Raw genomic sequence first — 13,238 nt, forward strand, 5'->3', positions numbered from 1 at the left:
TTAGTCTCCCCAGGTGTAGCAAGTAAGTCAGTTGAAAAATTAGAGAGAACCAATGATCAGTAAACCGATTACCTGTTATATTGTGCATCTGTGTTGGTTATTAGTCTCCCGAGGTGTAGCAAGTAAGTCAGTTCAAGAATTAGAGAGAACCGATGAACAGTAAACCAATTACCTGTTATGTTGTGCATCTGTGTTGGTTATTAGTCTCCCCAGGTGTAGCAAGTAAGTCGGTTGAAGAATTAGAGAGAACCAATGAACAGTAAACCAATTACCTGTTATATTGTGCATCTGTGTTGGTTATTAGAGAGAACCAATGAACAGTAAACCAATTACCTGTTATATTGTGCATCTGTGTTGGTTATTAGTCTCCCGAGGTGTAGCAAGTAAGTCAGTCGAAGAATTAGAGAGAACCGATGAATAGTAAACCAATTACCTGTTATGTTGTGCATCTGTGTTGGTTATTAGTCTCCCCAGGTGTAGCAAGTAAGTCAGTTGAAGAATTAGAGAGAACCAATGAACAGTAAACCAATTACCTGTTATGTTGTGCATCTGTGTTGGTTATTAGTCTCCCCAGGTGTAGCAAGTAAGTCAGTTGAAGAATTAGAGAGAGCCAATGAACAGTAAACCAATTACCTATTATGTTGTGCATCTGTGTTGGTTATTAGAGAGAACCAATGATCAGTAAACCAATTACCTGTTATGTTGTGCATCTGTGTTGGTTATTAGTCTCCCCAGGTGTAGCAAGTAAGTCAGTTGAAAAATTAGAGAGAACCAATGAACAGTAAACCAATTACCTGTTATATTGTGCATCTGTGTTGGTTATTAGTCTCCCCAGGTGTAGCAAGTAAGTCAGTTGAAGAATTAGAGAGAACCAATGAACAGTAAACCAATTACATGATATGTTGTGCATCTATGTTGGTTATTAGTCTCCCCAGGTGTAGCAAGTAAGTCAGTTGAAGAATTAGAGAGAACCAATGAACAGTAAACTAATTGCCTGTTATGTTGTGCATCTGTGTTGGTTATTAGTCTCCGCAGGTGAAGCAAGTAAGTCAGTTGAAGAATTAGAGAGAACCAATGAACAGTAAACCAATTACCTGTTATGTTGTGCATCTGGGTTGGTTATTAGTCTCCCCAGGTGTAGCAAGTAAGTCAGTTGAAGAATTAGAGAGAACCAATGAAAAGTAAACCAATTACCTGTTATATTGTGCATCTGTGTTGGTTATTAGAGAGAACTGATGAACGGTAAACCAATTACCTGTTATGTTGTGCATCTGTGTTGGTTATTAGTCTCCCCAGGTGTAGCACGTAAGTCAGTCGAAAAATTAGAGAGAACCAATGAACAGTAAACCAATTACCTGTTATATTGTGCATCTGTGTTGGTTATTAGAGAGAACCAATGAACAGTAAACCAATTACCTGTTATGTTGTACATATGTGTTGGTTATTAGTCTCCCCAGGTGTAGCAAGTAAGTCAGTTGAAGAATTAGAGAGAACCAATGAACAGTAAACCAATTACCTGTTATGTTGTGCATCTGTGTTGGTTATTAGTCTCCCCAGGTGTAGCAAGTAAGTCAGTTGAAGAATTAGAGAGAACCAATGAACAATAAACCAATTTCCTGTTATGTTGTGCATCTGTGTTGGTTATTAGTCTCCCCAGGTGTAGCAAGTAAGTCAGTTGAAGAATTAGAGAGAACCGATGAACAGTAAACCAATTACATGTTATGTTGTGCATCTGTGTTGGTTATTAGTCTCCCCAGGTGTAGCAAGTAAGTCAGTTGAAGAATTAGAGAGAACCAATGAACAGTAAACCAATTACCTGTTATGTTGTGCATCTGTGTTGGTTATTAGAGAGAACCAATGAACAGTAAACCAATTACCTGTTATGTTGTGCATCTGTGTTGGTTATTAGAGAGAACCAATGAACAGTAAACCAATTACCTGTTATCTTGTGCATCTGTGTTGGTTATTAGTCTTTCGAGGTGTAGCAAGTTAGTCAGTTGAAGAATTAGAGAGAACCAATGAACAGTAAACCAATTACCTGTTATGTTGTGCATCTGTGTTGGTTATTAGTCTCCCCAGGTGTAGCAAGTTAGTCAGTTGAAGAATTAGAGAGAACCAATGAACAGTAAACCAATTACCTGTTATATTGTGCATCTGTGTTGGTTATTAGTCTCCCGAGGTGTAGCAAGTAAGTCAGTCGAAGAATTAGAGAGAACCGATGAACAGTAAACCAATTACCTGTTATGTTGTGCATCTGTGTTGGTTATTAGTCTCCCCAGGTGTAGCAAGTTAGTCAGTTGAAGAATTAGAGAGAACCAATGAACAGTAAACCAATTACCTGTTATATTGTGCATCTGTGTTGGTTATTAGTCTCCCGAGGTGTAGCAAGTAAGTCAGTCGAAGAATTAGAGAGAACCGATGAACAGTAAACCAATTACCTGTTATGTTGTGCATCTGTGTTGGTTATTAGTCTCCCCAGGTGTAGCAAGTAAGTCAGTTGAAGAATTAGAGAGAACCAATGAACAGTAAACCAATTACCTGTTATGTTGTGCATCTGTGTTGGTTATTAGTCTCCCCAGGTGTAGCAAGTAAGTCAGTTGAAGAATTAGAGAGAACCAATGAACAGTAAACCAATTACCTGTTATGTTGTGCATCTGGGTTGGTTATTAGTCTCCCCAGGTGTAGCAAGTAAGTCAGTTGAAGAATTAGAGAGAACCAATGAAAAGTAAACCAATTACATGTTATGTTGTGCATCTGTGTTGGTTATTAGAGAGAACTGATGAACGGTAAACCAATTACCTGTTATGTTGTGCATCTGTGTTGGTTATTAGTCTCCGCAGGTGTACCAAATAAGTCAGTTGAAAAATTAGAGAGAACCAATGAACAGTAAACCAATTACCTGTTATATTGTGCATCTGTGTAGGTTAATAGAGAGAACCAATGATCAGTAAACCGATTACCTGTTATATTGTGCATCTGTGTTGGTTATTAGTCTCCCCAGGTGTAGCAAGTAAGTCGGTTGAAGAATTAGAGAGAACCAATGAACAGTAAACCAATTACCTGTTATATTGTGCATCTGTGTTGGTTATTAGAGAGAACCAATGAACAGTAAACCAATTACCTGTTATATTGTGCATCTGTGTTGGTTATTAGTCTCCCGAGGTGTAGCAAGTAAGTCAGTCGAAGAATTAGAGAGAACCGATGAATAGTAAACCAATTACCTGTTATGTTGTGCATCTGTGTTGGTTATTAGTCTCCCCAGGTGTAGCAAGTAAGTCAGTTGAAGAATTAGAGAGAACCAATGAACAGTAAACCAATTACCTGTTATGTTGTGCATCTGTGTTGGTTATTAGTCTCCCCAGGTGTAGCAAGTAAGTCAGTTGAAGAATTAGAGAGAGCCAATGAACAGTAAACCAATTACCTATTATGTTGTGCATCTGTGTTGGTTATTAGAGAGAACCAATGATCAGTAAACCAATTACCTGTTATGTTGTGCATCTGTGTTGGTTATTAGTCTCCCCAGGTGTAGCAAGTAAGTCAGTTGAAAAATTAGAGAGAACCAATGAACAGTAAACCAATTACCTGTTATATTGTGCATCTGTGTTGGTTATTAGTCTCCCCAGGTGTAGCAAGTAAGTCAGTTGAAGAATTAGAGAGAACCAACGAACAGTAAACCAATTACATGATATGTTGTGCATCTATGTTGGTTATTAGTCTCCCCAGGTGTAGCAAGTAAGTCAGTTGAAGAATTAGAGAGAACCAATGAACAGTAAACTAATTGCCTGTTATGTTGTGCATCTGTGTTGGTTATTAGTCTCCGCAGGTGAAGCAAGTAAGTCAGTTGAAGAATTAGAGAGAACCAATGAACAGTAAACCAATTACCTGTTATGTTGTGCATCTGTATTGGTTATTAGTCTCCCCAGGTGTAGCAAGTAAATCAGTTGAAGAATTAGAGAGAACCAATGAACAGTAAACCAATTACCTGTTATGTTGTGCATCTGGGTTGGTCATTAGTCTCCCCAGGTGTAGCAAGTAAATCAGTTGAAGAATTAGAGAGAACCAATGAACAGTAAACTAATTGCCTGTTATGTTGTGCATCTGTGTTGGTTATTAGTCTCCCCAGGTGAAGCAAGTAAGTCAGTTGAAGAATTAGAGAGAACCAATGAACAGTAAACCAATTACCTGTTATTTTGTGCATATGTATTGGTTATTAGTCTCCCCAGGTGTAGCAAGTAAGTCAGTTGAAGAATTAGAGAGAACCAATGAACAGTAAACCAATTACCTATTATGTTGTGCATCTGTGTTGGTTATTAGAGAGAACAAATGAACAGTAAACCAATTACCTGTTATATTGTGCATCTTTGTTGGTTATTAGTCTCCCAAGGTGTAGCAAGTAAGTCAGTTGAAGAATTAGAGAGAACCAATGAACAGTAAACCAATTACCTGTTACGTTGTGCATCTATGTTGGTTATTAGTCTCCCCAGGTGTAGCAAGTAAGTCAGTTGAAAAATTAGAGAGAACCAATGAACAGTAAACCAATTACCTGTTATATTGTGCATCTGTGTTGGTTATTAGAGAGAACCAACGAACAGTAAACCAATTACCTGTTATGTTGTACATCTGTGTTGGTTATTAGTCTCCCCAGGTGTAGCAAGTAAGTCAGTTGAAGAATTAGAGAGAACCAATGAACAGTAAACCAATTACCTGTTATGTTGTGCATCTGTGTTGGTTATTAGTCTCCCCAGGTGTAGCAAGTAAGTTAGTTGAAGAATTGGAGAGAACCGATGAACAGTAAACCAATTACCTGTTATGTTGTGCATCTGTGTTGGTTATTAGTCTCCCCAGGTGTAGCAAGTAAGTCAGTTGAAGAATTAGAGAGAACCAATGAACAGTAAACCAATTACCTGTTATGTTGTGCATCTGTGTTGGTTATTAGTCTCCCGAGGTGTAGCAAGTAAGTCAGTTGAAGAATTAGAGAGAACCGATGAACAGTAAACCAATTACATGTTATGTTGTGCATCTATGTTGGTTATTAGTCTCCCCAGGTGTAGCAAGTAAGTTAGTTGAAGAATTGGAGAGAACCGATGAACAGTAAACCAATTACCTGTTATGTTGTGCATCTGTGTTGGTTATTAGTCTCCCCAGGTGTAGCAAGTAAGTCAGTTGAAGAATTAGAGAGAACCAATGAACAGTAAACCAATTACCTGTTATGTTGTGCATCTGTGTTGGTTATTAGTCTCCCCAGGTGTAGCAAGTAAGTCAGTTGAAGAATTAGAGAGAACCAATGAACAGTAAACCAATTACCTGTTATGTTGTGCTTCTGTGTTGGTTATTAGTCTCCCAAGGTGTAGCAAGCAAGTCAGTTGAAGAATTAGAGAGAACCGATGAACAGTAAACCAATTACCTGTTATGTTGTGCATCTGAGTTGGTTATTAGTCTCCCCAGGTGTAGCAAGCAAGTCAGTTGAAGAATTAGAGAGAACCAATGAACAGTAAACCAATTACCTGTTATGTTGTGCATCTGTGTTGGTTATTAGTCTCCCGAGGTGTAGCAAGTAAGTCAGTTGAAGAATTAGAGAGAACTGATGAACAGTAAACCAATTTCCTGTTATGTTGTGCATCTATGTTGGTTATTAGTCTCCCCAGGTGTAGCAAGTAAGTCTATTGAAGAATTAGAGAGAACCAATGAACAGTAAACCAATTACCTGTTATGTTGTGCATCTGGGTTGGTTATTAGTCTCCCTAGGGGTAGCAAGTAAGTTAGTTGAAGAATTAGAGAGAACCAATGAACAGTAAACCAATTACCTGTTATGTTGGGCATCTCTGTTGGTTATTAGAGAGAACCGATGAACAGTAAACCAATTACCTGTTATGTTGTGCATCTGTGTTGGTTATTAGTCTCCGCAGGTGTAGCAAGTAAGTCAGTTGAAGAATTAGAGAGAACCAATGAACAGTAAACCAATTACATGTTATGTTGTGCATCTGTGTTGGTTATTAGTCTCCCTAGGTGTAGCAAGTAAGTCAGTTGAAGAATTAGAGAGAACCAATGAACAGTAAACCAATTACATGTTATATTGTGCGTCTGTGTTGGTTATTAGTCTCCCTAGGTGTAGCAAGTAAGTCAGTTGAAGAATTAGAGAGAACCAATGAACAGTAAACCAATTACCTGTTACGTTGTGCATCTATGTTGGTTATTAGTCTCCCCAGGTGTAGCAAGTAAGTCAGTTGAAGAATTAGAGAGAACCAATGAACAGTAAACTAATTGCCTGTTATGTTGTGCATCTGTGTTAGTTATTAGTCTCCGCAGGTGAAGCAAGTAAGTCAGTTGAAGAATTAGAGAGAACCAATGAACAGTAAACCAATTACATGTTATGTTGTGCATCTGTATTGGTTATTAGTCTCCCCAGGTGTAGCAAGTAAGTCAGTTGAAGAATTAGAGAGAACCAATGAACAGTAAACCAATTACCTGTTATGTTGTGCATCTGGGTTGGTCATTAGTCTCCCCAGGTGTAGCAAGTAAATCAGTTGAAGAATTAGAGAGAACCAATGAACAGTAAACCAATTACATGTTATGTTGTGCATCTGTGTTGGTTATTAGAGAGAACTGATGAACGGTAAACCAATTACCTGTTATCTTGTGCATCTGTGTTGGTTATTAGTCTTTCGAGGTGTAGCAAGTAAGTCAGTTGAAGAATTAGAGAGAACCGATGAACAGTAAACCAATTACCTGTTATGTTGTGCATCTGTGTTGGTTATTAGTCTCCCCAGGTGTAGCAAGTTAGTCAGTTGAAGAATTAGAGAGAACCAATGAACAGTAAACCAATTACCTGTTATATTGTGCATCTGTGTTGGTTATTAGTCTCCCGAGGTGTAGCAAGTAAGTCAGTCGAAGAATTAGAGAGAACCGATGAACAGTAAACCAATTACCTGTTATGTTGTGCATCTGTGTTGGTTATTAGTCTCCCCAGGTGTAGCAAGTAAGTCAGTTGAAGAATTAGAGAGAACCAATGAACAGTAAACCAATTACCTGTTATGTTGTGCATCTGTGTTGGTTATTAGTCTCCCCAGGTGTAGCAAGTAAGTCAGTTGAAGAATTAGAGAGAACCAATGAACAGTAAACCAATTACCTGTTATGTTGTGCATCTGGGTTGGTTATTAGTCTCCCCAGGTGTAGCAAGTAAGTCAGTTGAAGAATTAGAGAGAACCAATGAAAAGTAAACCAATTACATGTTATGTTGTGCATCTGTGTTGGTTATTAGAGAGAACTGATGAACGGTAAACCAATTACTTGTTATGTTGTGCATCTGTGTTGGTTATTAGTCTCCCCAGGTGTAGCAAGTAAGTCAGTTGAAAAATTAGAGAGAACCAATGAACAGTAAACCAATTACCTGTTATATTGTGCATCTGTGTAGGTTAATAGAGAGAACCAATGAACAGTAAACCAATTACCTGTTATGTTGTGCATCTGTGTTGGTTATTAGTCTCCCCAGGTGTAGCAAGTAAGTCAGTTGAAAAATTAGAGAGAACCAATGATCAGTAAACCGATTACCTGTTATATTGTGCATCTGTGTTGGTTATTAGTCTCCCGAGGTGTAGCAAGTAAGTCAGTTCAAGAATTAGAGAGAACCGATGAACAGTAAACCAATTACCTGTTATGTTGTGCATCTGTGTTGGTTATTAGTCTCCCCAGGTGTAGCAAGTAAGTCGGTTGAAGAATTAGAGAGAACCAATGAACAGTAAACCAATTACCTGTTATATTGTGCATCTGTGTTGGTTATTAGAGAGAACCAATGAACAGTAAACCAATTACCTGTTATATTGTGCATCTGTGTTGGTTATTAGTCTCCCGAGGTGTAGCAAGTAAGTCAGTCGAAGAATTAGAGAGAACCGATGAATAGTAAACCAATTACCTGTTATGTTGTGCATCTGTGTTGGTTATTAGTCTCCCCAGGTGTAGCAAGTAAGTCAGTTGAAGAATTAGAGAGAACCAATGAACAGTAAACCAATTACCTGTTATGTTGTGCATCTGTGTTGGTTATTAGTCTCCCCAGGTGTAGCAAGTAAGTCAGTTGAAGAATTAGAGAGAGCCAATGAACAGTAAACCAATTACCTATTATGTTGTGCATCTGTGTTGGTTATTAGTCTCCCCAGGTGTAGCAAGTAAGTCAGTTGAAAAATTAGAGAGAACCAATGAACAGTAAACCAATTACCTGTTATATTGTGCATCTGTGTTGGTTATTAGTCTCCCGAGGTGTAGCAAGTAAGTCAGTTGAAGAATTAGAGAGAACCGATGAACAGTAAACCAATTACCTGTTATGTTGTGCATCTGTGTTGGTTATTAGTCTCCCCAGGTGTAGCAAGTAAGTCAGTTGAAAAATTAGAGAGAACCAATGATCAGTAAACCAATTACCTGTTATGTTGTGCATCTGTGTTGGTTATTAGTCTCCCCAGGTGTAGCAAGTAAGTCAGTTGAAAAATTAGAGAGAACCAATGAACAGTAAACCAATTACCTGTTATATTGTGCATCTGTGTTGGTTATTAGTCTCCCCAGGTGTAGCAAGTAAGTCAGTTGAAGAATTAGAGAGAACCAATGAACAGTAAACCAATTACATGATATGTTGTGCATCTATGTTGGTTATTAGTCTCCCCAGGTGTAGCAAGTAAGTCAGTTGAAGAATTAGAGAGAACCAATGAACAGTAAACTAATTGCCTGTTATGTTGTGCATCTGTGTTGGTTATTAGTCTCCGCAGGTGAAGCAAGTAAGTCAGTTGAAGAATTAGAGAGAACCAATGAACAGTAAACCAATTACCTGTTATGTTGTGCATCTGTATTGGTTATTAGTCTCCCCAGGTGTAGCAAGTAAGTCAGTTGAAGAATTAGAGAGAACCAATGAACAGTAAACCAATTACCTGTTATGTTGTGCATCTGGGTTGGTCATTAGTCTCCCCAGGTGTAGCAAGTAAATCAGTTGAAGAATTAGAGAGAACCAATGAACAGTAAACTAATTGCCTGTTATGTTGTGCATCTGTGTTGGTTATTAGTCTCCCCAGGTGAAGCAAGTAAGTCAGTTGAAGAATTAGAGAGAACCAATGAACAGTAAACCAATTACCTGTCATTTTATGCATATGTATTGGTTATTAGTCTCCCCAGGTGTAGCAAGTAAGTCAGTTGAAGAATTAGAGAGAACCAATGAACAGTAAACCAATTACCTATTATGTTGTGCATCTGTGTTGGTTATTAGAGAGAACAAATGAACAGTAAACCAATTACCTGTTATATTGTGCATCTTTGTTGGTTATTAGTCTCCCAAGGTGTAGCAAGTAAGTCAGTTGAAGAATTAGAGAGAACCAATGAACAGTAAACCAATTACCTGTTACGTTGTGCATCTATGTTGGTTATTAGTCTCCCCAGGTGTAGCAAGTAAGTCAGTTGAAAAATTAGAGAGAACCAATGAACAGTAAACCAATTACCTGTTATATTGTGCATCTGTGTTGGTTATTAGAGAGAACCAACGAACAGTAAACCAATTACCTGTTATGTTGTACATCTGTGTTGGTTATTAGTCTCCCCAGGTGTAGCAAGTAAGTCAGTTGAAGAATTAGAGAGAACCAATGAACAGTAAACCAATTACCTGTTATGTTGTGCATCTGTGTTGGTTATTAGTCTCCCCAGGTGTAGCAAGTAAGTTAGTTGAAGAATTGGAGAGAACCGATGAACAGTAAACCAATTACCTGTTATGTTGTGCATCTGTGTTGGTTATTAGTCTCCCCAGGTGTAGCAAGTAAGTCAGTTGAAGAATTAGAGAGAACCAATGAACAGTAAACCAATTACCTGTTATGTTGTGCATCTGTGTTGGTTATTAGTCTCCCGAGGTGTAGCAAGTAAGTCAGTTGAAGAATTAGAGAGGACCGATGAACAGTAAACCAATTACATGTTATGTTGTGCATCTATGTTGGTTATTAGTCTCCCCAGGTGTAGCAAGTAAGTTAGTTGAAGAATTGGAGAGAACCGATGAACAGTAAACCAATTACCTGTTATGTTGTGCATCTGTGTTGGTTATTAGTCTCCCCAGGTGTAGCAAGTAAGTCAGTTGAAGAATTAGAGAGAACCAATGAACAGTAAACCAATTACCTGTTATGTTGTGCATCTGTGTTGGTTATTAGTCTCCCCAGGTGTAGCAAGTAAGTCAGTTGAAGAATTAGACAGAACCAATGAACAGTAAACCAATTACCTGTTATGTTGTGCTTCTGTGTTGGTTATTAGTCTCCCAAGGTGTAGCAAGCAAGTCAGTTGAAGAATTAGAGAGAACCGATGAACAGTAAACCAATTACCTGTTATGTTGTGCATCTGAGTTGGTTATTAGTCTCCCCAGGTGTAGCAAGTAAGTCAGTTGAAGAATTAGAGAGAACCAATGAACAGTAAACCAATTACCTGTTATGTTGTGCATCTGTGTTGGTTATTAGTCTCCCGAGGTGTAGCAAGTAAGTCAGTTGAAGAATTAGAGAGAACTGATGAACAGTAAACCAATTTCCTGTTATGTTGTGCATCTATGTTGGTTATTAGTCTCCCCAGGTGTAGCAAGTAAGTCTATTGAAGAATTAGAGAGAACCAATGAGCAGTAAACCAATTACCTGTTATGTTGTGCATCTGGGTTGGTTATTAGTCTCCCTAGGGGTAGCAAGTAAGTTAGTTGAAGAATTAGAGAGAACCAATGAACAGTAAACCAATTACCTGTTATGTTGGGCATCTCTGTTGGTTATTAGAGAGAACCGATGAACAGTAAACCAATTACCTGTTATGTTGTGCATCTGTGTTGGTTATTAGTCTCCGCAGGTGTAGCAAGTAAGTCAGTTGAAGAATTAGAGAGAACCAATGAACAGTAAACCAATTACATGTTATGTTGTGCATCTGTGTTGGTTATTAGTCTCCCTAGGTGTAGCAAGTAAGTCAGTTGAAGAATTAGAGAGAACCAATGAACAGTAAACCAATTACAAGTTATATTGTGCGTCTGTGTTGGTTATTAGTCTCCCTAGGTGTAGCAAGTAAGTCAGTTGAAGAATTAGAGAGAACCAATGAACAGTAAACCAATTACCTGTTACGTTGTGCATCTATGTTGGTTATTAGTCTCCCCAGGTGTAGCAAGTAAGTCAGTTGAAGAATTAGAGAGAACCAATGAACAGTAAACCAATTACATGTTATATTGTGCGTCTGTGTTGGTTATTAGTCTCCCTAGGTGTAGCAAGTAAGTCAGTTGAAGAATTAGAGAGAACCAATGAACAGTAAACCAATTACCTGTTATGTTGTGCATCTGTGTTGGTTATTAGTCTCCCCAGGTGTAGCAAGTAAGTCACTTGAAGAATTAGAGAGAATCAATGAACAGTAAACCAATTACCTGTTATGTTGTGCATCTGGGTTGGTCATTAGTCTCCCCAGGTGTAGCAAGTAAATCAGTTGAAGAATTAGAGAGAACCAATGAACAGTAAACTAATTGCCTGTTATGTTGTGCATCTGTGTTGGTTATTAGTCTCCCCAGGTGAAGCAAGTAAGTCAGTTGAAGAATTAGAGAGAACCAATGAATAGTAAACCAATTACCTGTTATTTTGTGCATATGTATTGGTTATTAGTCTCCCCAGGTGTAGCAAGTAAGTCAGTTGAAGAATTAGAGAGAACCAATGAACAGTAAACCAATTACCTATTATGTTGTGCATCTGTGTTGGTTATTAGAGAGAACAAATGAACAGTAAACCAATTACCTGTTATATTGTGCATCTTTGTTGGTTATTAGTCTCCCAAGGTGTAGCAAGTAAGTCAGTTGAAGAATTAGAGAGAACCAATGAACAGTAAACCAATTACCTGTTATGTTGTGCATCTGTGTTGGTTATTAGTCTCCCCAGGTGTAGCAAGTAAGTCAGTTGAAAAATTAGAGAGAACTAATGAACAGTAAACCAATTACCTGTTATATTGTGCATCTGTGTTGGTTATTAGTCTCCCTAGGTGTAGCAAGTAAGTCAGTTGAAGAATTAGAGAGAACCGATGAACAGTAAACCAATTACCTGTTATGTTGTGCATCTGTGTTGGTTATTAGTCTCCCCAGGTGTAGCAAGTAAGTCAGTTGAAGAATTAGAGAGAACCAATGAACAGTAAACCAATTACCTGTTATGTTGTGCATCTGTGTTGGTTATTAGAGAGAACCAATGAACAGTAAACCAATTACCTGTTATGTTGTGCATCTGTGTTGGTTATTAGAGAGAACCAATGAACAGTAAACCAATTACCTGTTATGTTGTGCATCTGTGTTGGTTATTAGTCTCCCCAGGTGTAGCAAGTAAGTCAGTTGAAAAATTAGAGAGAACCAATGAACAGTAAACCAATTACCCGTTATGTTGTGCATCTGTGTTGGTTATTAGTCTCCCCAGGTGTAGCAAGTAAGTCAGTTGAAGAATTAGAGAGAACCAATGAAAAGTAATCCAATTACATGTTATGTTGTGCATCTGTGTTGGTTATTAGAGAGAACTGATGAACGGTAAACCAATTACCTGTTATCTTGTGCATCTGTGTTGGTTATTAGTCTTTCGAGGTGTAGCAAGTAAGTCAGTTGAAGAATTAGAGAGAACCGATGAACAGTAAACCAATTACCTGTTATGTTGTGCATCTGTGTTGGTTATTAGTCTCCCCAGGTGTAGCAAGTTAGTCAGTTGAAGAATTAGAGAGAACCAATGAACAGTAAACCAATTACCTGTTATATTGTGCATCTGTGTTGGTTATTAGTCTCCCGAGGTGTAGCAAGTAAGTCAGTCGAAGAATTAGAGAGAACCGATGAACAGTAAACCAATTACCTGTTATGTTGTGCATCTGTGTTGGTTATTAGTCTCCCCAGGTGTAGCAAATAAGTCAGTTGAAGAATTAGAGAGAACCAATGAACAGTAAACCAATTACCTGTTATGTTGTGCATCTGTGTTGGTTATTAGTCTCCCCAGGTGTAGCAAGTAAGTCAGTTGAAGAATTAGAGAGAACCAATGAACAGTAAACCAATTACCTGTTATGTTGTGCATCTGGGTTGGTTATTAGTCTCCCCAGGTGTAGCAAGTAAGTCAGTTGAAGAATTAGAGAGAACCAATGAAAAGTAAACCAATTACATGTTATGTTGTGCATCTGTGTTGGTTATTAGAGAGAACTGATGAACGGTAAACCAATTACCTGTTATGTTGTGCATCTGTGTTGGTTATTAGTCTCCCCAG

This window comes from Cajanus cajan, chromosome 4 (assembly GCF_000230855.2).
Source record: "Cajanus cajan strain Asha chromosome 4, NIPB_CcT2T_4, whole genome shotgun sequence".
In the NCBI taxonomy this organism is placed as follows: Eukaryota; Viridiplantae; Streptophyta; class Magnoliopsida; order Fabales; family Fabaceae; genus Cajanus; species Cajanus cajan.